This window comes from Peromyscus californicus, unplaced genomic scaffold (assembly GCF_007827085.1).
Source record: "Peromyscus californicus insignis strain IS unplaced genomic scaffold, ASM782708v3 Scaffold_8__1_contigs__length_139910024, whole genome shotgun sequence".
Taxonomy (NCBI): Eukaryota; Metazoa; Chordata; class Mammalia; order Rodentia; family Cricetidae; genus Peromyscus; species Peromyscus californicus.
The window spans coordinates 79952672-79958364 of NW_026294606.1; the positions used below are offsets into that span (position 1 = coordinate 79952672).

At 39.5% G+C, this 5693-nt stretch overlaps 1 pseudogene; it reads left to right on the forward strand.

The window, feature by feature from the left end:
• The first annotated feature begins 1447 nt into the window (after window positions 1–1447).
• On the forward strand, window positions 1448–5442 carry LOC128104545 (pyruvate dehydrogenase E1 component subunit beta, mitochondrial-like; annotated as a pseudogene).
• The last annotated feature ends 251 nt before the right edge of the window (window positions 5443–5693 follow it).

Consider the following 5693-nt stretch of genomic DNA (forward strand, 5'->3'; position numbering starts at 1 on the left):
TGTTTACACTTCTCTCCTTGCCTCAGCTTTTGGTGTGGTGTCCCAAGATTTCACCAAGCCCAAGCTCCCAGCCCTTCTTTTTCAGGGGTGCAGTGGAACCAGTCCTCAGGCTCATTCTTTTCTTTGATTTCTTTTTAAATTAACTGGTAAACTGTAAAGGAACATTTGTTTGTTTTATTTTGTTTTAATTTCATATAATTGTGAATTTCCTAAGATTCACTCTGTTATTGATTTCCAGTTTCCTACTGTTTGAAATCAGAAACAATATGAGGCACCATTTTAATCTTGAGTTTATTATAAGTTTATTATTGTGCATTGATACATGGTCTGTTTTGAACATTCTTTTTACAGTAGAAAGAATGTGTGCCCCTTTGCTGATGGAAGGAAACATCCATATTTCCATACCAGCACCATTTGGTCTAAAGTGCACTGTAAGGGAAGCATTCCCTTGTTGGTGTTCTCTGTGGCTGGTTAGCCATGTTGAAGGTGGGGTTGAAGCCCCACACTGTTACCATATTGCCTCTCACTTCTTGTTTTATGTCCATCAATCTTGCTTTATATGTTTAGTTGCTCGAGTATTTGCCATATAATTATGATTTGTTCCATTTATTATTCATATATCTCACTGAAGAATTGTGTCCTTTATCATTAAATAAGGACAATCTATCTTCTTACAGTGTTCATCTAATGTTCACTTTATATGAAGAGGTCACCTCTGATCTCGTCTGGTTGCTATTTTCATCAAATATTTGCTCCCATCCCTTACTGTTGGCATATGTGTATCATAAGCACAGATAGGTCTATTGTAGGCAGCAGAGTTAAATTTGTTTTTAATTTGTTTCTTTTTGTTGAACAGTTATCCATTTGCATTTGAAATTGTTACAGATACCTGAGGGCATACTTACACCATCCCTCTCTAATCCATTTTATTATTTCTTTATTACTATTTTGTAGCTCTTTTGCTCCTTCACTCCTCTTGTGTTTCTTACCTATGTGACTTGGTGATTTTCTGAAATCCCAGTCTGCAGAACCTGAGAAACAAATGTTTGGTTAAGCTATCTGGTCTGTGCGATCTATATATATAGATCCAAACTGGTTAAGAAAATGGATAATTTCAGAGCTGGAGCAGAAAGATGAGCATAGAGCGTTTTACAGTAATATGAAGAAATAAGACTAAAAATACCACCAAGGTCATGTGCCGAAGATGCACAGCAGCCACCTGAACTAGTTTCCAGCAGCAGACTGAATCATCAGTTTTTTACATGAGAAGTGTATGAGCTGGCCTATGGTACTTCACATCCATCACACGCCTACATCCTGATGGTATAAAAGCCTAGTGCCTTTGGCATTCCTTTTGTCAACACTGCTACCACATAACTGACCGAAGCAACTTGGAGGGGCTCATTATGTCTCATTTGGTGTACAGTCCAACAGATGAGGGGAAAGGATGGCTGCAGAAGCATGCAGTGTGGCTTGTGCCCCTCTGGTTGAGCAGGAGGTAGAGAGCTTGGTCCAGAAGTGGAGCCAGGGTATGACCCTCAAAGTCTTCCCCTCACAGCCTGTACTTGCCAGGTAGGTCATCTGTCCCACAGCTTTCACACTTCCCTCCAGCCACCAGCTGCCACCACGCTTCTGGAGCCGTGAGCCGGAGGGAGGCGCTGTGCAGTCAAACCACAGCACATGAAACCCGCTGTGCCTCGGCTCTTCCAGGCAAGGAACTGCCTCTGTCAGGTCTTGCGCCAAAGCAGACAGTACTTTCATTACCATGCACATCAGTACCTGTAGCTTTGAGACCAAACAGCAGAAAGAGGTTTTTGATTTTTTTTTCTGATCTTCTGCAAACTTCACAAGTGAGCAAATGTCAGTCACATTAACTTGAGATTTCTTTCAGATGTATTTTTAGAAAATTCAAATGAATGTTAAATAAAAACAGTTCATTTAAAGTCAGTGTTGACATTCTCTTCCACAATGACAGCATTTCACCTGTCATAGGACTGTGTACCCAAAACAGACTTCTGTGATGGCGACCTCTCCGCTCTCATTTCAAGACGCTGAATGTGGTAGTGCAGGCGGTGAACACATTTCTGTTCCATCCTATTGGGGGTCTTTTGTCTTTTGAAATCAATACTCTGGTTCCATGACACATTTTGGGTTCACTTTGTTTCCTTTGCTTTTTGTAAACAGGGGTACATGCCTTGTAAAGTTGCGTGATGTGACCTGGTCAAATTTCAAGATGGAATTTTATACATTGACCATATTTTTTTCAGAGACTTTTCAGAAAATTGAAAGTAAAAATGAAATTAAGCAAGTAATATCCATACAGTCCACAAAGAATCCAAGACAAGTCCATCTTAGAGGGAGAGGCATTTTAAGGATGGGTTAACATATTTCTTACCCAGGAATCTTTCTTAAGCAGTTTTCCAACCCTTTAAAAGATCTTTAAGGGACTCCAAATGATTGTATGCTAACTTGAGAAGTGTCTTCTTGGAGCAGAGGCTCCAAGATTGATTCAGTATGTTGATGTGAGATTCTGTGGATGAATAAACCAGTCAAATCCCCTTTCCATGATCTTCCTTCTAGATTTTGCCTTTACCCGGCTTAATTATGTGATTAAATTCTTGGGAAGGGGTATCTATGTCTGATAAATTTTTACTTACTAAACAATTCAGAACCAACATCCAATCTTTAGTAAATATCTCTTATCAAAGAATATTTTAACCTCCAAATTTTCCAATGCGTTGAGATAGATATTAAGATTGCAAACAATAGCTGATGTTAATACATGGGAAGTATGAGCACAGTGAGTGTGAAAAGAGTGAGAAAGTAGAGCATAAGTGAGTTTGAGAGAAGCATGTGAAAGTTAGGCCTCTCTGAATTACCGCTAGTGTTAGTTCCAATGGAGAGAGATAGCAAAAAGATGCAAAAGAAAGAAACACAGAGGAAAAGAAAAACCAGAAAAACAAAGAGAGGGGGGTGGACCAGAAGCCACGGCTTCTTCGTCATGTATGCCTAACTGCCAAGTGATCTGTTTATTGTCTTTTCATTCTAACTTAAAGTGTTCACACAGAAATGCAGCAAGGTGGTTAAACCACTGTACTGAAATTTCAATTTTGGCCAGAGAAATTCATACTTCCATACAGAATTTCCTAAGAGTGAAGTGATGTCCGCTCATGCCAGAGCAGTGATTTTTTTTTCTTTCTCTTTTATTTCTGAATTTCCCTCTTTGGCACTGCCCACCACTGCCTCCTGAAGACAGATTGTCCTGCTGCGTCACCTGAGGGACTGAGGGACGCAGTGTCCTGACAGGCCCTGGCATCACATTCCCAGCCACAGAATGGATGTGCTAACTGCTCTCCAGGAAGCCTAGAAATAAACTAAAAGCAACTAGCTGGTGTTGAGCTTTAGACGTTGATGCCAAGTTTCAGCACCAAAGCTAGATTCTAACGCTCTGGAACTAGGGTCATTGGGAGGGCAAGAAATCCTACCTCAGTTTTAATCCACCCAGAAAAGGGATATATAAGTATAGAAAGGGAAAGGCTCTTGTTTTGCATATTTAAAAACATATCTTTTTGAAAATAATTATGTAAAATATAGCCTCCAAATGCTGAACAGTTGGATCTGCTTAAATGCATATTGTAAATCTCTCAGGAGGATCTTTCAAAATGAAGCAAGCTTCTTCAGATTTATAGAAATGATCAGTTTACCTGACACTTGAAAAATTTGATTGTAAATTATAATATGTTAAATGGAATAAATGTCAACTCACTTCCCAGTGAATATTCAGTATCTCCTAAACTTTACCAATGTTTAGCAACACGTGTGACTCCCTTTTCTTTCCATCAAACTGTCCATCTTCTTTAATGCACTTTGATAATTTGCAACACTGGTGCTTAGCATAACTACATTCGTCTATGTGACACTGAGATTTCCCATGTGGTTTACCCATCTCTGTGTTTACTTTTGAGATTAAATTTATATTCAACAACATGCACAAATCTAAATGTGTTAGGGGAGGGGTTTTGATAAAGCTTAAACCTCAACCCAAGCTCTGTCAGGTCATGGATGATGTGTATTGTTCTAGATCTAGATAATTCTGTTTTTTCTTTATTATAAACTTTAATTGAAGGGATTTTAAGGCTAATATTGCATATTGAGGGATCAGACTTTCCTTTCTACTCCCTGACCAACCTTGTTAAAATAGCTTTGCTGCCTGGCATGGTGACGCATGTCTAAAATCTCAGCACCCAGGATGCAAGGGCAGAAGTATCATCCCACAAGCTGCAAGTCAGCCAGGGTTCCATAGTGAGTGAGGATGAGCCTGGTTTGCATATTCTGACCTGTCCCAGAACACATAATAATTTTACTAGCTCATGAAGCAATAGCTGTGTTTGAAGACACATTGAACACACAAATATAATTCAATCTATGAGCTGGAAATAGGGAAAATGTAGTTGAGAATAGAATGGAAAGTGTCCTCTTTCTTCAAAGGAACTGGTTTATACCAGATCATTATCAAATAATAAATTGCCTGTTCTAATATACTTTTTAATGCTTCTTTAAGAAAACAAAATATTTTTTAGGCAACATGTAGAGGACTCAGTGCTGGCCCAGTGCAGGATCCTCTGTGGCAGTTTTTCCATACTGCTGGAGAAGTGTTTTCACCACTCAGCCCCTGTGGCATTGAATTGACAGTTCATGAAGCTATTAATGAAGGTCTGGATGAAGAATTAGAAGAGATAAACAGTTATTTCAGTTTGAGGAAGAAGTTGTCTAGTACGATGATGCATACATGATCAGCTGAGGCCCTGGCTAACAGTAACAAGAGGTTCACAGAGACTCGTATCAGAGATGGGTTTATCTGGGGTTGCTGTAGGTACATCTATGGTTGGGATGTGGCCCATTGGCCAAGTTATAAACTCAGTTGCCAAGACTTACTACATTTTTGTGTTTTTCAGCCTATGCCCATACTATTCACGGTGCCTCAGCAGGTGTAGATGCTCAACATTCACAGTGCTTTGCTGCATGCTTTGGGCATTGCACAAGCTTAAATGTGGTCACCCTGGAATTCAGAGGATAAAACAGGACTTATTAAACAAGCCATTTAAGGCAACAATCCAGTAGTGATACTGTAGAGTGAACTGAGGCATGAAGTTGCATTTGAACTTCCCGTATAAATCAAAGAATTCTCTGATTCCTTGGGAAAAGGAATTGATTGACTGACTTGGGAAAAGTCAAACAGAAAGACAAGGGATCCATTGAACTGCAGAGACCTATGGTCCACTGTGTAAAAGCTGCATCTGTTATCCAAAGACAACTGAATATGAGGTGATAAGTTTGCATACACCAGACCAATGGACATCAATGCCATAGAAGCCAAATCATCTTGTTACTGTGGAAGAAGGTTGGTCACAGTTTGCAGTAGGAAGTGAGATTTTTGGCTGAGTCTTGGAAGTTCAATTTTCTGGATGTTCTGTTAGTGTGACAGGTGCTGATGTCCCTATGCCCAAAGATTATAGATGTCAGCTCTGTATCTATCTCAAGTCAAATGCATCTATTTTTAGAAAGAAGACATGAAATGTCTCATTTGTGCTTGAATTTCAAGTCATCAAAATGTACTTAAAATACCTGTTGGGACTTGACTGGAATATACTGCAAGGCCTTCCTATCAAAGAACAGGTCACTTCTAAAGCAAC